This window comes from Capsicum annuum, chromosome 6 (genome assembly GCF_002878395.1).
Source record: "Capsicum annuum cultivar UCD-10X-F1 chromosome 6, UCD10Xv1.1, whole genome shotgun sequence".
Lineage (NCBI taxonomy): Eukaryota > Viridiplantae > Streptophyta > Magnoliopsida > Solanales > Solanaceae > Capsicum > Capsicum annuum.
The window spans coordinates 178,491,102-178,507,003 of NC_061116.1; the positions used below are offsets into that span (position 1 = coordinate 178,491,102).

General features: G+C 36.2%; 1 pseudogene; it reads left to right on the plus strand.

Annotated features, from left to right (window-relative positions):
- Positions 1–4,966: 4,966 nt before the first annotated feature.
- LOC124899564 lies at positions 4,967–9,597 on the plus strand (annotated as a pseudogene).
- The last annotated feature ends 6,305 nt before the right edge of the window (positions 9,598–15,902 follow it).

The following is a 15,902-nucleotide window of genomic DNA, read 5'->3' on the forward strand; positions in this document are numbered from 1 at the left end:
TATCTATATCTATATCTATATCTATATCTATATCTATCTATCTATATATAAATATATATATACTAATTTATAAAACATATACACATTGTATACGTTAAATATATACGTCTATAGAATATATATACAAATATATACGCACCATTCAATATATATGTACTACTTTAAATAAAACATATACTACAATATATATATACTACAATATATATATATATATATATATATATATATATATACTAATATATAAAACATATACACATGTATACGTTAAACAAATACGTCTATAGAAAATATATAGACATATATACGTACTATTCACTATATACGTACTACTTTAAATAAAATATACTACAATATATATACTCCAATATATACACACACTATATATATAGTTATATACTAATTTATAAAACATATCTACACGTATACGTTAAATATATACGTCTATAGAAGATATATACACATATATACGTACCATTCAATATATACGTACTACTTTAAATAAAATATACTACAATATATATACTACAATATATACACACACACTATATATATATAGTTATATACTAATTTATAAAACATATGCACATGTATACGTTAAATATATACGTCTATAGAAGATATAGACACATATATACGTACCATTCAGTATATACGTACACATATAAAATATATGTACTTCTTTAAATAAAACATATGGTACTTAATATAATAAATTAATAATACTTTATAGTAAATTAGTCCGTTTGTTTATTTTTAAAAAATTAAATTAACAGGATCGGTTTCAGGCCGGTTAACCGGCAGGCCTGGACCGGGCTTGGTCCAGGCCAGGTTAACCGGGCCCAAAACCAAAAATAAATCAGCCTGGGACCCGGTACCCTACAGCCCGTGGGCTGACCGGGCCGGGTCAAACCAGACCGATTTTTGTAAGTGGGCCGGGTCAGCTCGACCCGTTTGACAGGTATACCTCAAATCCTCGAAAAAGAGAACTTTGATAGCAAATACACAATACATTATCAAAATAAAAATGCGCGCATAATAATTGCTTCCAAACCCTATGAAGCTAAGTTCTTGCAACCCATATGTGTCACTATTGTCGTTACTTGAATCGTTCTAACCACACTTTAGAAAGATTTTAATTTTTTAGCATGAAAGTCTTAGCTAAAGTGTCACTTTGTACCAAATAATTAAAAGCATCACTGATGAGCTCTTCTTCATAACTTTCCATTGCCATAACTTCGTACAACTTTGTCACATCTATACAACTATCAACCATCTTATCAATTGCTGTTGCAACTTCTTCAAATTTTATTGATATATCACCTACGACATCTTGCACCTCAAAAAAATATTTTCTTTTGCGACTTGCCTTGACTTGAGAAACTTCAGTCACTTGCACACCCTTTTCCGTGGATGATCCTTCAATGTCATTATCATTATCTTTCTAAAAAAAAAAAAAATCAAAAACTATACCTTCAAATTTAGCATGATCTCCCTTAGCTCGATCATTTCACACACGAGACATTTCATCAAACATATTAATTTTTTTGTTGATGAACTTATCATGATTGGGATGTGCCTACAATACAAAGATTAGAAAAAAAATTAGGTATCAAACATTAGAGATTGATTCCATGCTTCAAACTAAGAAACTTTAAGTCACATAGACACTTTACCATTACTCCAATACTGCCATTCATACAAAAAATTATAAAACAGTAAAATAAACTATTTTTCTTGCATATTTGTCCAATGTAACATTTGCCTATACAACACTATTCAACATAAAGTAAACATAGATATAACGAATTGGGATTCTTTATTGCGTTCAATAAAACCACTTCTTTTGAACTCATTATTATATTTCGCGTCAAAACATCCATTACCAAAGAAAATAAAAATAGGCTAAGAGTCGATCCCTGGTGCAACCCTATCAAAACTGGAAAGTGCTCTGAATCTCCACCTACCGTCCTTACACGAGTCTTTGCCCCATCATACATGTCCTGAATTGGACCTAGTGTACACTACTGGCACCCCTCTAACCTCCAAGCACCTCCACAGAATCTCTCTTAAAATTCTGTCATATGCCTTCTCAAGACCAATAAACACCATGTGCAAGTCCTTCTTTCTCTTCCAAAACTACTCCACTAATATCCTCATAAGATAAATGGACTCAATGGTTAAGCGACCTGGCATGAAACCAAACTGATTCTAAAAAATATGCACGATTCTTCTCAGCCTCAACTCAACCACCCTTTCCCAAACTTTCATAGTATGACTCAACAACTTAATAACTCTATAGTTATTATAACTCTTGATGTTACCCTTGTTATTATATAATGGAACCATCGTACTTTGCCTTCACTGATATGGGTGTACAAAGCTATCCAATACGTTCTCGACCATTCACATGAAGTCAAGCTCGGGAGTTACAAAAACTAAAAGTCATGTTCATGCAAATGGCTACGTGTGAGTTGGTACTTGATCCGCCAAGAGCTTCAAAATTTTTAAGTGTGAAAATGAGCCTTTAAGTGTAATAAATTACACTCTAAGGGCACCCCATGACTGAAGGGTAGGAAGGTCATTTGTCTTTCATTTTGTGTGTAATATAAATAGATGCTATTAGGGTTATTTTCATAACTTAGTTCATTCTTCATATTTCATAACAACAAGTCTTGTAACATTGAATATTTCTCTCTCTTGTTCTTGAGAGTAGAACCTGAAATCTGTCCAACAAGTATAGTTACACTTGCGTTGTTTCTTGGCTAGAAACTTGAGATCTTGAGGTTCATGAGTTCCTCTTGGTCTAAGTAAGAACTTGGTACTGAAATCTTTTGGTCTTAGGGTCCTTTCTTTAAGTTAGGGTTCATAGATTCTAAGATATCTTTGTGTCAAGTTACTATCTTTCATTTTGTACTCTTGAAACTTTGCAGTAGCTTAGTGAAGCCGTGTGGGGCTGATTTTCGATTCACTATAGTTACTGCCATTTGTTGTTCTTGTTGTTAACATTGTACTCTTTGTAATCTATCATCTTGTGTTGTTGAACCATTTTTTAATATTATTGTTATCTTCTTGTTCTCCTTGTGTAGCTACTATTTTGGTGTTGGTTTTCCTTCAAAATTTCGTGATTGTTGTTGTCTTCACATATTGGAGTTGTTATCTTTAAGCTCTTAGAATTATAGTGTGTTTGGACTGATTTTGTGGCAGATTTGATACGCTCCAAGTTAGTAGTGTATCATTTGGTATCAAAGACATCTTTGATTTTGTTCTAACAAGATCAATCTTAGGCTTGAGACTTGAAAACTACAAAAAAAAACCCTGAAATCTGAAAATTCCAGAAATAGTCAAATCTGCTACCTTTGTGTTCTTGGCCAAAAATTATGATGTGTTGTTGTATGGGCCGAGATTTTCTTATATTTTTTGCTAGATCTTGTAGTATTTTGCTTGTATAGAGTGTTTCTAGTGTTGGTTTCTTTCTCACCAACACTAAAGGTGTCAAGATCTAAAGATTGAGCTTATAGTATTGACCATAGTTGTGGTGCCTTGTGGCTGGCTGTTTGTTGTTACTTGTTGTTGACAATTGGTGGTGTTGTGTTTTTGAAGAAGTTGTTGTTGAGTTCTTGAAGGTTGTTGTGGTGTTCATCAAGTTCTTCATCTTTTCTTACAGCTTTAGACAACCAAAAAGTGTGATATAAATTCAAGAGTTGAAGCTGAAAATTGTTAAGCATGTTGTGAGAAGCCTTGAACCCATCATTTCTTAGACTAAGCTTCTACTTTTCAGCAACTTTTTCTTATTTCAAGAACCTAGTGTTGTGTGACAAGATACCTTTTTCTTATTTCAAGAACCTAGTGTTGTGTGACAAGATACCTTTTCTTATTTCAAGAACCTTGTGTTGTGGGACAAGTACTTTTTCTTATTTCAAGAACGTAGTGTTGTGGGACAAGGTACTTTTCTTATTTCAAGATTTATGTTTTCCCTCCAAGACCAATTGTTATCCTTTCCAAATTGTGTAAAGATTTAAATTTCAGAATTGGTGCTTAAATTGTGTGGGACTTAGACCAATTGCATGCTGCCACGTCACCCATTTGCTACTGTTCACGTCACCCATTGTCTACTGTTCACATCATTAATAAGCTCAGATTTAGGTTTTCTAGTTCTAATTGTTGATTTTTAGTTTCATTACTTGGTTCTAGAACTAATTAACATACTAGTACACTCCTACTAGGTTGTCAATTAGTCCTTTTGAATTCCCTTGTTCGTGTCCACGTTTAGTTGGGTGCTTTTATTCGTTTAAATACATTGTAACTTCTTAACTCCAGTCCGTCGAGAATTCTTTGAGTTTCAAACAAGAATCCACTTTGGACAAGACCTTTACTCATATCTTAAGGATTCACGGTTACTAACTAATTTATAACATTTATGGAGCTTAAGTGTGAGTGAACCGAGAGAGTGTGAATGAGGAGAGGTTTAACGCTAACTTGTTTGCTGATTGTGTAGGTAACACCTTGACATAGAAGGAAGCACATCCCAAAGTGGGGGTACTACTGAACAAGACACTATGAAGGCCATACTTGAGGCCATTACCATAAGTTTAGAGAGGTTGAACACGAAAGTTGGGGCAATGAAGGGAGATTTGACTACGATAAGTGGGAGATTGGAGCAAGTGGAGAGTCAAAGAAACTCTCGTCCATCCACTCCTCATCATATTCGTTCAAGTAGGCATGAAAGAATTTCATCCACAACTATCTCACCAGAAATATTGCACCAAATAATGAATCCACTTTTAGCCCCACTAAATGCCACCAATCATACCACTACTTTCCCTCCAAACCAAGAAGCGAATGACCACGCCATTCCCAAACTCCTCTAATTCTACAAGAAGTACGTAGCCGTCTATTACCTCCAAAAAATCTGAACGTACCTTACCAAACTCCACCAAATCAAAGACCACCACCTCCACAAATCCCAATGCCTCCAAATCAGATTCCAAATCAACAAAATCGACCAGATCACTTTGAGGAACATGGTAGAGAGGAGTATGATGGATATGGAGCCTTTGATAATGCTTACATGAGAGAGGAGGAGCTAAAAGGGGGTCGTGTTGATCCAAGGAGGTACCGAGGGTATGGAGAAAGGGGAAATCGATACCAAGAAAGAGACGTAGGCATCAATACTATCAAATTGAGCTTACCTATATTTAAGGGTGAAAGTGACCCCGAGGCCTACTTAGCTTGGGAATCAGCTTGTGACAAAGTTTTTCAAGTTAATGATAACTCGGAAGAAAAGAAAAGTTATTATACCATAACTCATTTTGAGGGTTATGCCAACACTTGGAGGGAGTACGTAAAGCGTTTTGGTGATGAATTAGTTGATGGGCATCCACCACCTTGGTTTCGGTTAAGGTACTTGATGAGGCAATGGTACCTTCCCGAGAGTTATTGCCATGGATTGCTTACTAGATTGTACAACTTGCATCAAGGCAATAAAAGAGTGATGGCATATTATGATGAGTTTCAACAACTCATGTTGAAGCTTGATTATCGTGGGGAACAAATCAGTCATGACATCATCCAGTTCAAGTGTGGGTTGAACAAAGAGATCTCTATTCATTTGACACTTCACAAATTCGATACCGTTGAAGGTATTTTCCAAGTGGCTCTTGAGATTGAAAAAGAACTTAGAGAGAGGTCGTAGCTCAAGGCAAGGGGACAATCCATCTCGGGTTGGCCTAGAAGCAAGGACGTGGTTCAATCCTCTTTGGGTTGGTCCAAAAACAAGGACCAACCCGCCACTATAAGGCTGCCCGAGCCCAAAACAGTCCACAAAATTCCTCTAAAACAAGAAGTTCACAAGTATCCAAACCCAAAAGGATTCCAATGTTTCAAGTGCCAAGGTTGGGGACATAAATCCAATGAATGTCCAAATAGATGCAATATGATGCTATGAGAAGGGAGATTGTATTACCTTGGTGAGGAGGTGGGTCTTAAAAAAGAGAAGGATGAGGTCGAGCCTCAAGATGGAGAGAAAACTGGAAATAGGCCACTTGATGATGATGATGGTGAAGTTATTTATCCACAAGAAGGGGAGTGTGTTGTTCCAAACTTTGTAGCTAGACGCGCTATGATTAGTAAGGCAATAGATGACCCTAGCCAAAGGGAAAATCTATTCCATACTAAATGCCTTGTAAAGGGGAATGTGTGTACTTCGGTGATTGATAGTGGTAGTTGTGCGAATGTCGTTAGTGTCGCTATGGTGAACTTTCTGAAATTACCAACTACACTTCATACTAGCCATTACAAGTTGAAATGGTTGAACGAATGTGGTGAATTGAAGGTCATGAGGCAATGTGTGATACGATTTAAGGTAGGGAACTACCAAGACGAAGTACTTTGTGATGTGATACCAATACAAGCATGTCATTTGTTGTTAGGTAGACCTTGGCAATATGATAAGTCTACCAAACATGATGGGAGGACCAACTGATATTCACTTGACAAAGATGGTCGAAAGGTCACTCTTTATCTTCTTTTGCCATCACAAGTGAATGAATTACATCAAAAGATAAGGAAGTTGAAGGAGAAAGAAAAGAAACCCAAAAATGGTGAAAATGAGGGGAAAATTGTGGGTGGGGCAGTAGGGATTTTCGGTACTGCCTCAATATCAAATGGGCAAGAAAACACGGTGATGTTGGCTAGAAAGAAGGAACTCTTCTTGGATTATGATGTGGACATGCCTATGCTTCTTTTGGATCATTGTTTTAATACTAACCCCACTAATTCTTCTATTTCTCCTTTGATTTCTTGTGTGTTGCAGGATTATGAAGATGTATTTCCCAAAGAACTTCCGCAAGGATTGCCCCCGCTTCGGAGAATTGAGCATCAAATTGACTTTGTGCCGGGATCACAATTGCCAAATAAGCCAGCTTACAGAAGCAACCCTACGGACACCAAAGAATTGCAGTGTCAAGTTGTGGAACTCCTCAACAAAGGGTATATCAAGGAGAGCATGAGTCCGTGTGCGGTTCTGGTGCTACTGGTGCCTAAGAAAGACGAAACATGGCGTATGTGTGTGGACTACCGAGCCATCAATAAGATTACGATAAAATATCATCACCCTATCCCTAGGTTAGATGATATACTTGATGAATTGAATGGTTCGTGTTTATTTTTCAAGATTGATTTAAGGAGTGGCTATCACCAAATAAGAATGCAACCCGATGATGAATGGAAAACCACCTTCAAGACTAAATTTGGTCTCTATGAATGGATGGTTATGCCATTCGGCCTAACAAATGCTCCAAGTACTTTCATGAGGCTAATGAATCATGTGATGAAGCCATTTATTAGAAAGTTTGTTTTTGTTTACTTTGATGATGTCTTGGTCTATAGTAAGTCAATTGATGAGCATGTGATGCATTTACAATGTGTGTTTGATGTCCTTAGAAAGGAAAGGTTGTATGCAAATCAGGAGAAGTTCTCTTTTGGTGTTAATGAAGTTTTTTTCTTGAGTTTTGTTGTTAGTTCAAGAGGGGTCGAAGTGGATGAATCCAAGATAGATGCTATAAAAAATTAGCCAACCCCGCAAACCATTAGCAAAGTAAGAAGCTTCCACGGGTTAGCTAGTTTTTATAGAAGGTTTGTTAAAGGATTCGGCACCATAGCCGCTCCTTTGACCGCGGTCATTCGAAAAGACCAACCCTTCAAGTGGGGTAAAGAGCAAGCTAAGGCTTTTGAAACCTTGAAAGCTATGCTCATTTCCGCGCCTTTATTACAATTGTCCAACTTTGATAAGACATTTAAAGTTGAGTGCGATGCTAGTAAAGTGGGCATAGGGGTTGTTTTGATGCAAGATTTAAAACCCATTGCTACTCCACGTACGATCTATAGTTGTATGCCTTGATTCGAGCTTTGGCCACTTGGCAGCACTATTTGTGGCCCAAGGAGTTCGTGATTCGAACGGACCATGAATCCTTGAAGCATCTTCGGGCACAAGACAAGCTTAACAAGCGGTATGCAAAATGGATTGAGTTTCTTGAAACCTTTCCTTATGTTATTCAATACAAAAAGGGTAAGGACAACGTAGTAGTCGATGCTTTGTCTAGAAAACATGTTCTTGTGTCAACATTATCTCTAAAATTAATGGGTTTTAAGATTTTGAAAGAATTGTATCCCGAGGACCCTCACTTTGCTCCTATCTTTAGGGAATGTGAAGAAATGGGTAGGGACAAGTGGGATTCGGCTAGGGGTTCAAATCCCTATGCCAAGTTTGATGGATACTTGTTTAAAGGTACACGATTGTGTGTACCCTCCAGTTCTTGGAGAGAGTTATTTATGAGGAAAGCACACAATGGCGGTCTAATAGGTCACTTTGGGATCGAAAAGACCCTTGGAATATTGGTAGAGCAATTCTATTGGCCAAAAATGCACAAGGATATGGCCAAGATTTGTGGCCAATACATAGATTGCAAAGGAGCCAAATCGCGGCTCCTACCTTATGGATTGTACACCCTGTTTCCCACTTCTTTTTGCCCTTGGCTTGACATATCTATGGATTTTGTGTTAGGGTTGCCTAGGACTAGACGAGGTCGGGACAGTATCTTTGTTGTGGTCGATCGGTTTTCTAAGATGGCACACTTTATTCCATGATTTAAATGTGATGATGCACCTAGTGTGGCCTCTTTGTTTGTTGATAATGTTTTCAAGTTACATGGTGTTCCAAGGACCATTGTGAGTGATAGGGACTCTAAGTTCCTAAGTCACTTTTGGAAATCCATGTGGGTAGGCTTGGAACCAAGTTGTTATTCTCTACATCTTGCCACCCACAAACTGATGGTCAAACGGAAGTGGTAAATAGGACTTTGGGTGCTATGCTACATTCCATGGTAAAATAAAAATTGACTTCTTGGGATGAATACCTACCATTGATTGAGTTTGCATATAACCGTGTCATATACTCAAGTACGGGAATGACTCCCTTTGAGTGCATATATGGCCTCAACCCCTTTTTCCCTTTGGATTTAACTCCTTTGCCCAGTGATATTATGATTATCTTAGATGGAAGCAAGCGGGCAGATTCGATGAAGAAGTTACATGAGAAGGTGCGACTTCAACTTGAGAAGAAAAATCAAGAGTATCGTAAGAAGAGTCAACAAGGGGAGAAAGAAACTCATTCTTGAACCGGGAGATTGGGTGTGGGTTCACCTTAGAAAGGATAGGTTTCCATCTCAAAGAAAGTCCAAATTGATGCCAAGAGGTGATGGTCCATTCCAAGTACTTGAACGGATCAATGATAATGCCTACCAGATTGACCTTTCCCCGGAATACCAAGTGCACAACACTTTCAATGTGTGTGATTTTTATCTAGTGGATGCGGTTGAGGATGACCAAATTCTGAATTTGAGGTCAAATTCCTCTCAAGATGGAGAGGATGATACAGGTGTACAAAGCTGTCAATACGTTCTTGACCATTCACACGAAGTCAAGCTCGGGAGTTACAGAAACTACAAGCCATGTTCATGCAGATGGCTGCGTGTGAGTTGGTACTTGATCCGCTACAGAGCTTCAACATTTTTAATTGTGAAAATGATCCTTGAAGTGTAATAAATTGCACTCTAAGGGCACCCCATGACTGAAGGGTAGGAAGATCATTTGTCCTTCATTTTGTGTGTAATATAAATAGATGCTATTAGGGTTATTTTCAGCACTTAGTTCATTCTTCATATTTCATAACAACAAGTCTTGTAACATTGAATATTTCTCTCTCTCTTGTTCTTGAGAGTAGAACCTAAAATCTGCCCAACAAGTGTAGTTAAACTTGTGTTGTTTCTTGGCTAGAAGCTTGAGATCTTGAGGTTCATGAGTTCCTCTTGGTCTAAGTAAGAACTTGGTACTGAAATCTTTTGGTCTTAGGGTCCTTTCTTTCAGTTAGGGTTCATAGATTCTAAGATATCTTTGTGTAAAGTTACTATCTTTCATTTTGTACTCTTGAAACTTTGCAGTAACTTAGTGAAGCCGTGTGGGGCTGATTTTCGATTCACTATAGTTACTGCCATTTGTTGTTCTTGTTGTTAACATTGTACTCTTCGTAATCTATCATCTTGTGTTGTTGAACCTTTGTTTAATGTTATTGTTATCTTCTTGTTCTCCTTGTGTAGCTACTATTTTGGTGTTGGTATCCCTTCAAAATTTTGTGATTGTTGTTGTCTTCACATATTGGAGTTGTTATCTTCAAGCTCTTGGAATTGTAGTGTGTTTGGACTGATTTTGTGGTAGATTTGATACGCTCCAAGTTAGTAGTGTATCATCTATGCTTCAGGCATCTTCACTGACCTAAAAATGACATTAAACAACCTGTTAACTACTCCAAACCTGCCCCACTAGTGCTCTTCTAAGAATCCACCGAAATTTCATCTGGCCTTGTTGCCCTACCCTACCGCATCTTGCGAATAGCCCCTTGACCTTTTCAACCTTGATATGCCTACAATAACCATAGTCGTGATACTTCTCAGATTTCTCTAAGTCCCCCAGTATGAAATCTTTGTCCCCCTCGTCGTTTAATAGTTTGTGAAAATAGGACTGCCACCTCTCCCTAATAAGGGCATCCTCAACCAACACTATACTTTCCTCTCTCTTGATGCACTTTACTTGGTCAAGGTCACGAGCCCTCCACTCCCCAGACTTGGAAAGCCTATAGAACTTCTTATCCCCGCCTTTCTCCTCTAAAGCCGCATATAAGCTCTCAAAAGCTGTTGTCTTAGCCGCTGTAGCTGCTAACTTAGCTCTCTTCTAGCTACCTTATACTCTTCCTTATTCGCCTGCCTTTTCTCATCATCCTTTCTTCCACTATCTTAGCATAAGCCTCCTTCTTAGACTCCACATTCCTCTTAACCTCTTTGTTCCACCACCAATCTTCTTGATACTTGCCAGGTCAACCTTTTGAGATACCCAACACCTCTCTAGCAGTCTCCCTAATGCAACTGGCATTTGTCTCTCACATATTATCCACATTCCCTCTACTTTCCCAATCCCCTTTACTTTTCAACTTCTCCCATATTTCCAAAGCACTAGCCAAAGTCAAACTACCCCACCTAATCCTGGGCTGAGCTTCCACATCGCTCTTCTTTTTGCCCTTATTGAGAACTAAGTCCAGAACTAACATCCTATGCTGAGTCAAAAAATTCTCGTTAGGTATGACTTTACATTCTTTACATAACGCTCTATCACCCTTATTAAGAAGTAAAAAGTGTATCTGAGTCTTGGCCACTGAACTACGAAACATAATAAGGTGATCCTCCTTCTTCAAAAAGCTCTAGTTCGCTATCCATAACCCAAAGGAAATTTTTGAACAACTTATTCAGCTGGAACTAGTCATTCAGCAAGGTCTAATCACAATGGAAATTTTGCCAGCGGTAGCTATGGTGGATGTAGTAATCACATTAGTCGTGGAAAATACAATGGATATGAGAATCACAATAATTATATTCATAATGGAAAAAATAGAAACCAACCTATATGTGGTTACTACAAGAGGGTTGAACACATCAAGGACAAATGTTACAAACTTCATGGTTACCCATAAAATTAACCATCCTACACCCATAATCACTAATAATATTCTAGTCAAAACAGGATTGACAAGGGAAAGAGAGTTATAACTAGGGAGCAGGGACCATGTACAAATTATGTTGTGTTCTCAACCAGGAGCATTGAACGGTCAGCTTAATATGGTGATCCTAACATGAACCTGACTAAGAAGCAATATGATCAAGTTGTTAGCTTACTGCAGTATTTTCAGGTTCAAGGTGAGCACATGAGAGACAATCCCAACAATCCTAGTACTTCAGGACTTGACAATGGAATAGTAAACTTTGCAGGTATCATAGTTTGCACTTCCTCCATTGAATTTTGTATTCGATCTGTCTTGCAATTTTTTCTCAAAAGACCTAATTCTTGAATTTTGGATTCAGGGGCACCCAATCACATGCCATTCAACAAAATCCTACTAACCAATATTAATACCATGTTTCAACCTCTTCTAATTATTCTTTCAAATGAATATAAAGTAAAAGTAACTAAAATTGGTAGTGCAACACATGCCCCAACATTGTCTTACATAAAGTTTTCTTTCTTTCTTCAAGTATAACCTAATTTCTATTTATTCTTTAACTTCCCATTCTGATAGCATTGTTGCCTTCTCAAATTATTCTTGTCTTTTACAGGCTCTTCAATGAAGACGCCTCAGGATATTGGTAGAGATAGAGATGCCATATATCTTCTATGATCTGCATATCTTCTATGATCTGTATGTCTGAAGAACAACACCATACACTCATATAACCATTCAGCTCATACTGCTTCTATTTCTTCCTATGCACACATAGACCAAATTGCAAGTTTCATTTTAATAAAACTTGTAGCTCATCTATCCATATGTGCTTTCCCTTTCATTTCAATACTATTTGTTCTCCATTTGTTCAAAATAGATCTTTCCCTGCTACTACTGAATGTATTTCTGAAACTGTCTTTAATAAAGTTGTTGTTCGCAATAAATCTCATTCTATATCTTTAAATATATATTTTTCTTATGAAAATGATGTTAATGTCCTGTGGCACGATAGACTTGGGCATGCGCCCTTTAGAAAAATGAGAGAAATTCACTACGTACCAGATAAATCTTTCCTTAGGCAATTTTTTCTTTGCTTTATTTGTCCCATGACTAGAAAAGAGAGACTTTCATTCCCTCAAAGAACCACAAGCTCTATTGAGATTTTCAACTTCTCAATGTAGATTTATGGGTCCTTATCATACAATGACCCATGATAAGCTCATGTACTTCTTCACCATGGTATATTACTATAGTAGAGCTACCTGGACATAACACTTAACCTGCAAAGATAATGCCGTGAAAGTCATAAAGAATTTCACTACCATGGTTGAAAACCAATTTAAAACCACAATAAAATCCATTAGATCTGACAGTGGACTATAATTTGTTAATACAGAACCAATATTATTTTTTCAAACATGTCCATATACACCCTAATAAAATGGTGTGGTAAAAAAAAACACAAACACCTATTAGAGACTGCTAGATCCCTTCTTTTACAGTTCAAACTTACCGTAAAGTATTGGAGAGAATGTATCTTATATGCCACCTATTTCATCAATAGATTACCCCTAGTTACATAAAGAACAAGTACCCATATAAAATTCTTTACAAAAGAAAACCAACATACTAACACATGAAAAATTTTAGTTGTTTATGTTATCCTAGAGTCCCTAAACCACAACGAGATAAATAGGAACCTAAAACTACTCCCCATGTCTTTATTGGATACTCTTATTGTGTTAAAAGCTAGAAAATGAAGGTCTAGCCACCAGGAAAATTTGCATTTCCAAAGATGTAGTTTTTAAACAAACTGTCTATCCTTTTACAATTGATCCTAATCTTACTTCATTCCCTTCTATTCTTACTTTTGTTCTATTCATTGATTATGATCTTGTCTACAAAAATATTTTTGATGACCAAGGTATATGTGATGATACAAGTAGTATAACCCATCCTATAGAACTTATTACAAACCCATTTCATCCACTCCTCACATTTCGTCAAATGATGATCCATGCACTGCATCCAATCCAACTTCCACACCAGATAGCACTGGACAACTTACTATAGAACCAGAAAAGTCTCAAAGAGGTTTTAAGCCTCCTAGACATTTTCATGATTACATACACAAATTACCCAATCTCAAACCTACGTTAAACACATCCATATCTCTCACTGCATTTTTCTCCCATTGTAATTACATTTCTCCTGATGTTTTGAGTCCTGAAAGCTTGAGTCTTGTGAATAATATTTGCACTTATAGTGAACCTACTTTATATGGAGAGACATCTATGAATCTTGCCTGGCAAACTTCCATGAGTCAAGAATTTGAGGCACTGCACCTGAATCACATTTGGAATTTAGTATTGCTACCTCATGGTAAACAAGATATTGGGTATGTCCTGCCCTATTTTTATTAAGGTTAAATAAAACATGACCTATTTATGAACTGTTAAAGAATGAAATTTTGGATAGAATCACCACCCAATTTTAAAGAAAAATAAGAATACCTATTTAATTACTAACATGTATGACTTATATTTTAGTTAGTGAAAATCGATTTAGATTTTGAGTAAAGGTTCAAATTATTTCAAAGAAAAGAGGTTAGATATCCTTCAAAATCCACAAATATGATACTCGACTAGATTGAATTTATCAAAGAAGAAGGAGGTACAAAATTATTCTTTTTAAAAAATATAAACATTTAAAATAACATAAAAGATGTATGCATATTAAGTATATAAATAAAATCTATTGTTATAAAATATGTATATAAAAATATGTAAAAACATACATAAAAATGTACAAGATACGTATGAAAGAAAAGTACTTTGTAACATACGAAAAGAAAAGTATTTTTATGTACTATAAAAAGAAAAGTATTTTCAAATAAGACTTTTTACTTGACCAAATTACGGGGATGAAAAATAAAGATTTATTTAAGAAGAAAAGATTACACAATATTTATAATCTAAAAGTGTGAATTAATTAATCAAATATATAAATCAATTTAATTCCTTTATGTAAATGTTAACGATCTAAGTTTTGCCTAAATGTGTGTTAATAAATATACAAGTAAAGAATGTTCCCACCCGACACCCAGAAATAAAGTTTTCACTATACTTTTATCTTTATATATAATTATACAAATGAGAAAAAAATACAAATATAGAACTTGAAACTCCCTTTAAAATACCACTTCGGAGCGTGTCACCGAGTACCCGTATACACACTTGATAGAAATATTAAGAATGGTCAAATAATTATTAAAATAATAAAAAATATATGTGTGTGTGTGTATATATATATATATATATATATATTTTGTTTTAAAGTAGACTTGAATTAAGTTTTAGATACACCATAACTACAAAGTGATTGCTCAATTTATCAGCCGTTCTAAATCATCTTATCAAGATATGAATCGTAAAAATTTTTGTGTTATCGTAATATTGTAAAGATTTCATCATCAGCCAAATAAATTTATTTTTTGTTACATATTTGTATTCATAATGTCGGTCTTTTTATTAGAAGGGGACCTAAAAAATTATTGGAGGTTTTTTATTGGCTAACGTTGTTTAGTATTATTCATTATCAGTATAATATCAAAATGGTAAAGTAAATGAGTTAAACTGCCAAAATAATAGTCCAAGAATGGTTATCAACACTAGCAAAATCCAAAATTGACACACACAATAGCAGGGACCAAGGAGCAAGAATGGAGAGATTTAGTTACCAAAAAGTATGACCAAGATTGTTGGAAATACATCAACACATACGAAATATCAGCAACAAATAATAATAATTATAGCAAAACTTGAATAATTTCAAAAAAACAAAAGTAAGAACAATGAGAAAAATGGAATACAGAGTGAAATTATTTTTTCAAACAAATCTGTACAAGAACATAACAACATAAAAGTCAGAAACTTCATTCAATAGAGACAACACAATAAAGTAGTGATGACAGTGGCGTTGCTTCCACAGCTTTCACCAAAGCAATGCCGGATAATTAAAATTCGACAACATCTAGCCTGCTTTGTGCACCAGTAGTGAGACAGAATGATAAAGAGCAATGTGGGGGAAAGGAGAAGTGGTGACTGTGGCTTGTCGGAGCTCATCGATCATCACCTTCGGCGAGTCGACGATAAAAAGAAAATGAGAAGAGAGCAGTGAAGAGAGGAGAGAAAAAAAAGAGAGAAGGGAGAGTTCCGGTGGTGGTACAATTGTGTGAAATCCACCGAAGCTCCGGTGTTGGTGGGATGGCAGTGAGAGCAGGTAGAGAGGGGGGGGGGGG